This window comes from Pteropus alecto, unplaced genomic scaffold (assembly GCF_000325575.1).
Source record: "Pteropus alecto unplaced genomic scaffold, ASM32557v1 scaffold9, whole genome shotgun sequence".
NCBI lineage: Eukaryota > Metazoa > Chordata > Mammalia > Chiroptera > Pteropodidae > Pteropus > Pteropus alecto.
Genome location: NW_006442106.1, coordinates 3,346 through 15,397, shown reverse-complemented (window position 1 = coordinate 15,397; position 12,052 = coordinate 3,346).

The following is a 12,052-nucleotide window of genomic DNA, read 5'->3' as shown; positions in this document are numbered from 1 at the left end:
GGCAGTCAGTGGGGTCTGTCAGCACCTTCAGGAAAAACACAAACATGCCCCCGACCCCATAATAAAATGGGATCCGGGCCATGCCATTCATTAGTTACTAGATCTTTCCAACGAACTACTGATCGTGGATTCCTCGAAGGGAACCAGAACCTTTCTGCAGCTGTTCGACCATCATCATCTGTGTTTAAAATATTTAAAGTGAAAAGTACATGATTGAATATATTTTGAGGAGTCATGGGGCTAACTCCCCTTTTTTGTTTTTGTATTTGAAGTTTGAGGGTGCAATGAGCTCGTTCTACAATGCCTTGCATTGTAGATTATAGGGTATACCTGTTAATATATGCAATCTAGAATTTATGACAGAATTGTTGAAATGTCTTACTAGTATACCCAGGTCCACTGTCAGTTTTAATTTGCTTAGGAAGACTTAGGACTGCAAATGTTTGCAAGCAGTGACTAATTGCATGACTAGTGCCTTCCCCCGAACGAGCAGTAGCGAAAATAAATCCTAAACTGCTATCTACAGTAGTATGTACATAGTGGGTATTGCGGAAGGATCCCACATGAGTAACATCCATCTGCCATATGTGATTAGGTAACAGTCCCCTGGATCTGACAGTCCCCTGGATCTGACATTGAGGACATTGCTTAACAATTTGAGGAACACTTTCCCTAGTCAGTCCAAATTGCTTCTATAGGGCAGATGCATTCTGATGGCAAAATTGATGACTTTCTATTGCTAACAGCGTAGGGGTAGAGAGCGCAGCAATCAACAAATGGTAAATAGGAATAGCTCCATCAGCATGGGTAGCGCAATCGGCATGTTCATTTCCTTTGGCCAGTGGCTCTGGGAGCTGCAAGCGTGCTCTTATATGTCCAATGAAGCATAGGTCTTTTCTAGCTCGAATAAGCTTTTGAGCTGTATAAATAAATGGAAGAGACTTTCATCTGCCATATGTCCAATAAAGGCAGTTTCAATAACTAGACTTACAGTATATAAATAAGCACTGTCTGAATAAATATTTACAGGTTGTTGTGGAAACAACTCTAAAGCCCAGATTAAAGCCAATAATTCAGTCCTCTGAGCCGAAGTCATATTAGTCTGTTTTGAATAAGTCAGAGTAGGAGTATGTACCACAGCAATATCACTGCTGGAGCCATCTGCGAAGACAGTAATGGCCTTAGGGCTAGGTACCTAGGAAATTACCTTTGGAAATATTATAGGTGTTTGTAGCAAAAACTGTATCAGCTAATCAAGTGAATAATGACAATCAATGGTTGCGTCACATTGAGCTAATGATAATAACCGTGAATCAGAATATTGATGCAACCATGCTTACTGTTTCTGATTATAAGGAATAATTATAGTATTAGCATCTCTTCCTAAGAGCTATCGCATCCAGATTCGACCCTTATCTATAAGAATAGCAACTAATTCATAATATGGGTTAAGAACTTTTAGACCAGAATTTGGTAAATGCAGCCACTCTATTGGGCCTGATCTCTGCCAAATAATCCCAGTTGGTAGAGGCTTAGTTGGGCAGATTACTAGTAGCAAAGGCAGAGAGGGATCTATATGATAGACCTGTGTTTTTTGTATTGCTTCATTTACTAATTGTAAAGCTTGCTTAGCAGCAAGAGTTAACTCTTTGGGAGAAGAAGAATCAGAATCCCCTCTCAATATATCGAACAGAGGCTGCAGTTGTCCTGTGGTGATTCCTAACTGCTGTCTAAGCCAATTAATATCTCCGAGTAATTTTTGAAAATCATTAAGCGTTTTTAATGAGTTAAATCAAATCTGAACTTTTTGTGGTTTAACCGTACGCTGCAAAATCATAGTTCCTAAATATGAAAAAGGTGCAGACCTCTGCACTTTCTCTGGTGCAATGCAAAGACCATAGTTCTGTAAAGATACCTGCAATTCTGCATACGCTTGCAATAATACTCTTTTTCTGCATGCGTAAGCAAAATGTCATCCATTTAATGGATGATATAGGAGTTTGGAAACTTTTCTCTAATTGGCAATACTGCTTGAGCAACAAAATTTTGATACAGTGTAGGACTATTAGCCATACCTTGTGGAAGAATCTTCCATTGATACCTCTTCATGGGTTCCTTAAAATTAAGTGAAAGAACACTAAAAGCAAAGCGTTTCTTATCTTCAGGATCCAACGGTATAGTAAAAGTCCTTCAAATATATAATCATAAAATGAAAATTCCAAGGAATCATAGTGGGCATAGGAAGGTCAGGTTGCGTGGCACCCATGATTTCTATAGCCAAATTACCTGCCCGGAGGTCCTGTAATAACCTCCATCTCCCTGATTTCTTTTTAATGACAAAAATTGAGGTATTCCAAGGACTAATGTAAGGCTCAATATGCCTTGCCTTAAGGTGTTCTTTAACTAGGTGCTGGGCTGCGGATAACTTCTCCTGAGTTAGGGGCCAAACGGGATCATCAGACTTCCAAGATATTTTTCCAGCAGTAACCTTACATGAGGTAGCAGGAGCTACCAAGGTCCCAGTTACAAATTTTGATATCCTAACCTAGAGTGAACATATTTAGGTTGACCTTGTACAGGTTGCATATGGCCTTGTTCTTTCCTTACTCCGCCAAGAGGAGTATAACTTTGTCTAAACATCATATTAGAAACTTGAGTATTTGGACTAAAGATCATAACTTTCAGTTGTGACAGAACATCTCTTCCCCATAAATTAACAGGCAGACCAGGAAGTACATAAGGATGGAAGGAGCCCTGTTGACCATCAGGATCTGTCCATTGTAATAACTTTGAGCTTTGTAATGGTCCTTGAGCTTGTCCTATGTCTTGCAGTTCAGTTAAAGCTAGAGCAGTGGGCCAGTTAGAAGGCCAATGCTTATCAGCGATAACTGATACATCAGCCCCAGTATCTAAAAGACCAGAAAACATTTTTCCTTCTGTCAATGGCGGTCTTTCTTGTTTAATTTGTTGGACCCAATAAACATCTGAGGAACCAAATCCAGATTTTCCCCTCTTCCTAGAATTTACTACTTTCCCAGCCTTTACATGAGGAATAAGTACTAATTGAGCAATTCTATCAGTTAATAATATTTGAACAATAGTTCATACTGTTTGAGCCATCACTTTAATTTCTCCTGTATAATCTTCAGTAACTCCTGGCAACACCTGAAATCCCTTCATAGTCAAGCTACTTCTTCCTAAAATAAGACCTACTGTTCCAGGAGGAATAGGACCCCATACCCTGGTAGGAATTGCTTGTGGCCCCATTTCAGGAGTTAATACGTATCGGGTGGTGGGACTGAGGTCTAGTCTTGCACTTCCTGGTGTAACACAGCAGAGTTGAACGGTGGGCTTGCCTGACTCTCCTGTGGCAAAACCATGGACCGGCAGTCCACTTGAGGCAACCACCCCACATTGGGCGGCAGGACCACTGAAGTATTGGTAATTAGTGCCCCATTATTTGGTGGGGCCGAGGCTGGCCCCAGGGTCCATTTCCCTGAATCGAGTTTTTCTGGACCTCATAGATAGACTTGCATTTATTGGCCCAATGGGTCCCTTTTGACAACGGGGGCAAACTCCATGTGGTTTAGGTTTACTTGCTCCTCAACCACGTAATATTGGGTTACTTCCAGAACCTCCAGCTAAGCTCCTGAAGGGACATTCTCTTTCAAAATGTCCAATTCCACCACATCTGAAACAACTTCCTCCACCTTTCATTACCTTCCCCTGTGGACCCTCTATATTACCTAGAGACTAGGTTAGGGCAGCAGCCAGAGCAGCCTCTTCACATATGCTGGCCCAATATCTGCACAAATTCTGACAAAATCAGACAATGTGCCAGTCTTTCTGTAAGGTCTTAATATTGTCTGACAAGATTTGTTAGCATTCTCATAGGCAAGTTGCTTCACTATTATTTCCCCTGCTTCGGTATCAGATAATGTCCTAGACACAGCCTGTAAGAGGCGAGAAACAAAATCCTGGTATAGTTCATCAGGGCCTTGCCTTACACTACTCTATTCCTCTGATTTAGCCCTGGAAGTAGGAAGGCTGCGCCAAGCCTTCATGGCACAGATAGTAATCTGTTGGTATGCCTGGACCTGATACACCAGCTGCTGCCTGAAATCTGAATATTGTCCTTCTCCAGTCAACATTTCAATACTTATAGGAATATTATGGGCAGCATTACACCTTGCTTGCTGTTCACTGAGATCATACCACTCACTCTTCCACAGTAAATAATCTCCCCCTGATAAACAAGCCCTAGCAATCTATTTCCAATAACTGGGAGGCAAGGCTTCACTCTGAAAAAGCTCAAGCATTGCCAAAGTAAAAGGCGCTGTAGGCCCGTATGTAACACAAGCCTATTTCAGGTCTTTAAGCATCTTAAAGGGAACAGCAGAGTTCTCGAACAACATGCCCATCTACTTGTCTCTCAGTGACCGGAAACACATGAAATCCTCTGGTATCTTCTCCTTGCTCTCTGGCTATCTGCAATCCCCGTCGTAAGGGAGAACATATGAGTTTAGAGATTACAGCCAAGGTAACAGTATTTCATTTCTTAGACTTAGTCCCTCAGGAAGGAGCTGAGACAGCACGTTACAAGATAATTTTTGCCAAAGCCGCAACCAAACCTGTGGCAGACTCTTCCCCTTCCTCATCGGAGCTTTCCTCATCAGAGGACTCTGTAGAATGACATTCTTCTGTTTCTAACTCCATCATACTCTGATGGCAAAGGCTCTTCAGTTAAAGGAGGAGCTGAAGGCACAGTTTTCTTTAAAGCTTCATAACCCTCTACTGTACTCTTTAATCTCTGTACTATAGCAGGAAGTCAACTGGCAGAAGGTATAGGGTCAAGAGTGTCCCTTACTAGTCCCCATAAGGCAAAAGTTGGAATAGGAAAATCTTTAGGTCCTTCAGCTGAAAAACGTTCCCGTAAGTGCACTCCAACCTTTTCCCATGATTCTAAATTCACTGTCCTTTCATCTAGGAACCAGGGACAAGTTCCTTGTATGAAATCTAAAAATTGCTGAATCTGGTGAGTGCGCACACTACATCCCCTAGCCCTTAGCAGAGCTTTAAGCATTTGTACAAAAATATTACAGTCCTTTGACCCTTGTTGTCTCATGTTTTACTCCTGATTATTACAGCCTATTCCTTAAATTTACTTAATGCCTTAAATTTACTTAACGCATGTTTTTTTCTTGAATTCTACCAGGCTGTTATCTGTATTTTCTTCCTTCTCTTCTTCTTTATTCTTTTGTGTACACTTTTCCGAGGGAGTCTCCTCACCTTACCTGTTTTGTGTTTTCCCGTATTCAGGTCCCTGTTCAGGCTCCACCTGCCACGTCCAGCAGTGGTAAATCCTGCCATGTCCAGTGTGGCTCTGGAAAATATACCTGAGTGGGAACAGTGGGAGATTAAGAAAAGAAAGAAGACAGAAACCTAGGATCAGGGGGTCCACTGTCCACTGATGGTGGACATGGCACAGTTTCATTTTTGCAAGCTGCTTTTATCCAAGAACATACAATAGTTGGCATAAGCAGTTTCTCTAAGGCATAGCAATACTGTTTCTTCTACTTCTCCAAAGCCATATCTTATCATGACCTTCAGCTTGTTAGTCTGCCTGTGGCTACATTTGTACTATCTTGTTCTCAGAAGGCATTTGCAGAGGCAAGGCAACCTTTGGTTGTCCTCACAGACCACAAGGACCTTGTCAGTTTACAATCCACTCTCCACAGTTTTCCACATATAAGATTATATTATCTGTGAACAAAGATAATTTTACTTCTTCCTTTCCAGTTTGAATGCCTTTTATTTCTCTTTCTTGCCTAATTCATCTGGGTAGAACTTCCAGTACTATGTTGAATAGAAGTGGTGAGAGAAGGTGATCTTTATTCCTGATGGAAAAGCTTTCAGTCTTTAACCATTGAGTATGGTGTTAGCTGTGGGTTTTTCTTACGTGGCTTTTATTATGTTGAGGTAGTTTCCTTCTGTTCCTAATTTATTGTGAAAAGGTATTGAATTTTGCCAAATGCTTTTCTGTATCAGTTGAGATGATCATATGTTTTTTTCTCTTTATCCTAATTTATTCTGTTAATGGGGTATATTACATTGGTTGATTTTCGTATATTGAACCATCCTTGCACTCAGGGATAAATCCCAATTAAATATGTGCTTAATCCTTTTAATATGCTGCTGAATTTTGCTATTATCTTGTTAAGGATATTTACATCAGCGTTCATAAAGGATATTGGTCTGTACTTTGCTCGTTTCTTTTTCTGGCTTTGGTATCAGGGCAAATAAATTAGGAAGTGTTCTCCCTTCAAGTTTTTGGAAAATTTTGACAAGGATTAATGTTCTCTAAATGTTTGGTAGAATTCACCAATAAAGACGTCAGGTCCAGAGATTTGTTTGTTGTTGGGTGGTTTTTGATTAATCATTCATTATCCTTCCTAGTTATAAATTTATTTAGATATTCTCTTTATGATTCAGTCTTGATAGATTTGCGTGTCTAGAAAATGTCTATTTCATCTAGGGTTTCCAACTTTTTTATATACACTTGTTCACAGTGCTCTTGTAAACCTTTTTATTTCTGTAGACTTGGTAGTAATGTCTCCATTTTTTTTTCTGATTTTAGTAATTTGAGTCTTCTCTCGTTTTTCTTAATCATTCTAGCTAAAGAGTTGTCAATTTTTGCTAATCTTTTTGAAGAACAATCTTCTGGTTTTATTGATTTTTTCTATTGTTTTTTATTCTTTATTTATTTCTGATCTCTTATTCTAACTTGTGGTTTAGTTCTTCTTTTCTAGTTCCTTAAGTTATAAAGTTAGGTAAATGATTTTTTAATGTAAGCTTTAAAGGTATTACTTATTCCTTATTATTGTTTTTGCTGCATCTCATAGGTTTTGGTATGTTGTGTTTTTTCTTTTATTTCTAAGTTTTCTAATATTTTCTAATATTCCTCGTGATTTCTTCTTTGTCCCATTGATTGTTTAAGAATGTGTTTAATTTCCACAAATTTGAAAATTTTCATTTTGCCTTTTTTTAATCAACTTCTAACTTCATCCCTTTGAGGTTGAAGATATTTTGTTATAATATCTGTCTTTTTAAATTGATTAACCCTTAATTTGTGGCTTAACATGTTCTCTCATGGAGATGTCCCATGCGTACCTGAGAAGAATGTGTTTTCTGCTGCTGTTAGGTAGAGTCTTATGTATGTTTCTCTTAGATCTAATTGGTTTCTTGTTGTTCAGGTCCTCTACATATTGATTGCTTTTCTTTTTTTGTTATTGAAGTCGCCAACTATTGTAGAATTGCTTGTTTATTTCTGTTGTAGCCGCTAGCCCCTGAAAGACACACGGACCACCAGAAACCAGTGAGTTATAGGAAACACACTCTTTATTCAGCCAACTGGGTCTGCCGGGGGTACGCAGACTCCAAATTAAGCAGCCCCAAAATGTAGAGATACAGGGTTTTTAAGCCCTAAATCCCATTCCTCATTCTGTCTATTTTTCTCCTATTCGCTACCTGTCAACCCACAGGTCGGGTGTGCAAGCAGGTGTACAGAAGCAGAAAGCTTATCGTTAGAATGTTATGTTCCCATGGGTGATAGCCTATGTTCCCATGGGCAATAGCCAAGCAGTAATTTTCCAGCCAGCACATTTCTTCAATTCTGTCAGTTTTTTCTTTGTTATTAGGTACATAAATATTTATCATGGTTATATATTCTTGCTGTATAAAACCTTTTATTACTATATTGAGATGTTCTTCTTTGTCTCTTATAACCTTAAAAAAATTTTAACTATTTTGTCTGATATTAGTATAGCTGCTCTTACTCTATGTGGTCATTATTTGCATGGGATGTGTTTTTCCATCATTTCAGTTTCAACCTACTCATGTCTTTGGATCTAAAGTTATTCTCTATAGAAAACATACAGAGATAACTCTTTCTTTTATTTATTTATTTTTTATTCTGGCAATCTCTGTCTTTGGAGGGTTTAATCCATTTACATTTAAAGTAATTATTGATAAGTGTGGAGAGCGGACTATAAGCTGACAAGATCCTTGCAGTCTGCAAGGGCAACCAAAGGTTATCTTGCCTCAGCAAACTCCTTCTGAGAACAAGAAAGTATAAATGTAGCCACAGGCAGACAAACAAGCTGAAGGTCATAAGATATGGCTTCGGAGAAGTAGAAGAAACAGTATTGCTATGCCTTAGAGAAACTGCTTATGCCAACTATTGTATGTTCTTGGATAAAAGCAGCTTGCAAAAATGAAACTGTGCCATGTCCACCATCAGTGGACAGTGGACCCCCTGATCCCAGGTTTCTGTCTTCTTTCTTTTCTTCATCTCCCACTGTTCCCACTCAGGTATATTCTCCAGAGCCATGCTGGATGTGGACTTACCACTTGCTGGATGTGGCAGATAAGGAGGGATTTATTTCTGTCAGTTTATTTCCTATATGCCTTACAGCTTTTTGGCCCTCATTTTCTTTATTACTGTCTTCTTTTGTTTTTTATTTTCTAATGTGAAACATTTTAATTGTCTTCTCATTTCCTTTTGTTTATAGTCTATAGCTATTTTGTGATTACCATGGGGATTATATTAAAAGTTCTAAAATTATAACACTCTAATTTGAATTTAGATCAGCCTAACTTCAATAACATACAAAAACTCTGCTCCTATACAATTCTGTCCCCAACTCTCAGTTATTGGCATCACAAAATTATATCTTTATACATTGTATGTCCAAAAACATAGACTAATACTTGGTTTTTTAAAATGCACTAGTTTCTTAAATCATGTAGAATTTTAAAAATGGAGGTACCAACCAGTTACAATAAAATAGTTTTTACCAAAGATATTTCTTCCTTCATGTTAGTCTGTATTCTTTCAAGTTAGTCTATTATACTTTCATTTCAATCTGAAGGACTCCCTTTAACATTTCTTGCTGGGCAAGTCTAATGATAACAAACTCCCTTCACTTTGTTTTTCCAGGACTTTTTAATTTCTCACTTTTGAAAGACAGTTTTGCCAGATATAGGATTCTTGGTTAACAGTGTTTTTTTGTTTGTTTGTTTGTTTTCTGCACTTTGAACATACCAGCTTACTGCCTTCTGCCTTCCAAGGTTTCTGATGAAAAATCTGTGGATAATCTTATTGAGTATTCTTTGCATGTGACAAGTCGTTTCTCTCTTACTCCTTTCAAGATTCTCTCTTTGTGACTTTTGACACTTTGATTGCAATGTGTCTTGTTTAAGGTCACTTTGAGTTCGTCCTTCTTGGATTGAGCTTCTTGGATGTTTATACTTGTGACTTTTGTAAAATTTGGGGAGTTATCAGCCATTGGTTTTGTGCATGCGCGCACGCGCACGCGCACGAGTGTGTGTGTGTGTGTGTGTGTGTACACATGCATCTATGTTATTTTTAATTAGCCCACACATGAAACTTTAGAGTCATTGCCCCATACTTTTTTACATAAAATAAGGAATAGACTTTCAGAATAAATTTTTGTGTTATTTTTTCAGTATTAGAATTATATGATAAATGTTTAGTATGAAAAATGCAAGTCCAAGGACTTGTATGAGTTCCTTTTCTTGGCATGCTGCTCTTGCTGTTTTAACAGAACTTTGGTTTTGAAAGACAAACTTAAAATCTTTATCAAATATTTCTTTTTTTCTTTTTCTATCCTGTGGGAACAAAAGGAATCCATATATGATTTTTTAATTTAATTTTGGGGAGTGATATTTTTTATTTTTTGTTGGGGGTGACAGGATTTTTCTTTTTAATTCTCATTCCCCCACCTCCCTCTCCATTTTGAGTTTATTTTTATATATGGTATAAGAAATTGGCCCAATATATTTTTTTACATGTATTTGTTCAGTTTTTCCAACACCACTTGTTAAAGAGATTGTCTTTACCTCATTGTATATCTTTGCCTCTTTTGCCATAGATTAGTTCACCATATAAACAAGGATTTATTTCTGGGATCTCTATTCTATTCCACTGATCTACATATCTATTTTTAGGCCAGTACCATACTATTTTGATTATTTTAGCTTTGTAGTAGAGTTTGACATCAGAGATTATGATACCTCACTTTGTCTTTCTCAAGATTTCTTTGGCTATTGAGGGTCTTTTGTGGTTCCATATAAATTTTAGTATTCTAATTGTAAGGACGCCATTGGTATTTTAATCAGAATTTCACTGAATCTGTAAGCTGCTTTAGATAGTACAGGCATTATTTCAAGTTATCTCTCTTCCCTTTCCTCACTTCTCTTTCTGGGACTCCCACAAAGTGTGTGTCATTATTCTTAAAAGTGTCCCAGAGGTTCCTTATATTCTGTACACTTTTCTTTAATTTTTAAAAAAGTTTTCTTAAGGTTTATTAATTTTTTTCTTCTGTCTTCTCATATCTACTTTTGAATACCTCTAGTAAATTTTTTATTTCAGTTATGCTAATTATAGCTCCAGAATTTCCTTTTAATTTATTTTTATGTTTTCTATCTCTTTTGTGATATTTCCATTTTGTTCATACATCATTTTCTTTACTTTCTCCATATCTTCCTTGACTTCTTTAATTATCTATAAGACAGTTATGTTAAAGTCTCTGCCTAGTATATCTGCTGTCAGATCTTTTTAATGAACAGTTCCTGATGCCTTTTCCCCTTCGAATGGGCTATGCTTTCCTGCTTCTTTGTTTGCTTTATCTTTTGTTGAACACTGGACACTAGAATCTAATAATTTCATAAGTCTAGAAATCAAATTCTCCACCTTCCTCATGGTTTGCTATTTTTATTTTATAAATTTCTCAATGTTGTAGGCTGTCTCTGCTGGGGATCAGCCAGAGGTGTAAACTTAAGATCATCTGAGGTCTTTTCTGAGACTGTGCCTTTCTATGTGCAGTAACCTTCTAAATTCCCTTGAATATGTGGTTGCTTTGGAATGTCTTAGTCCAAACTATCTGGCTCCCAAAAGAATAAAAAGAGGGAAATGAAGGGGGATATGTGCTGGTGCCTTAAATCCCCTGGAAATTGCTTAAGCAGGAGAGGGGCTTGCAACAGTGAGATGAAGGTTGCACAAAGTGGTGGCTGTCCACTTCTGTGTCTTCACCTCTGCAGTCAGAAACAGCAATCAGATCAGAGCACAGATCCTCAATATTTGGAGAGCAAGGTCTCACCTGGCTCCCACAAACTATATGCAAGCTAACCAGGGACATAGGCACAGCTGCCTGTCACAGGTCAACGGTATGGGGAATGGGTAGTTGCTACAGTGCTAAGGACTGAAATTGACCAAAATTAATTGCAATTTACTGTCTAAGCCTTCTTCAGGAAGTTGTAAGCCTTTGTATAGGCTCCAGAGTTCCAAACTAGTTATATTAGACACATTCTGCAATACAATTGTTGTCTAGGTGGGGAGATGAATTCCTGGTGCTTCTTACTCTATCATTTTCCTAGATTTCTTACTCAAATGAACCACAATTTTTTAACCCTTCTGTTAAATGACATCTGGCTTTTTGACTGTTAAGTTACTATGACGGTGATTGTACAGGTCTTCATATGGAACTATGCTTTCATTTCTCATTTTAATATCTAGCAGTGCAGTGCAAAACTTAAAGTGCAAAATTAAAAATTTTTGGAAACTGCCAAATTGTGTTCTAAAGTGGTTATTATGTTATATGCTCCCCCAGCAGTGAATAAGAAGTTCTGTCTACTCACCAACAATTGCCATGATCAGTATTTTTAATGTTTGCCATTCTAATAGGCATTGTGGCTTTACCTTGCATTTCTCTAATGCTTATGATCATGAGTGTATTTTATGTGTTTATTTGTCACCTATCTTCTTTGGCGAAATGTCCATTCATATCTTTTACCTGTTGTTAAAATAAATGTTGGTTGATATTTCTATTTTCATTAACAAGAATATGGTGACACAGCAAAGAAGTCTGTTGAAACTTCAGTCATTCATCAATTATGTTAGTAATTTCCTTAATGGGGTAATACATTTTGAATACTGAAGGAACATTTCCTCAAACATTTGTGCTGTTCCCAG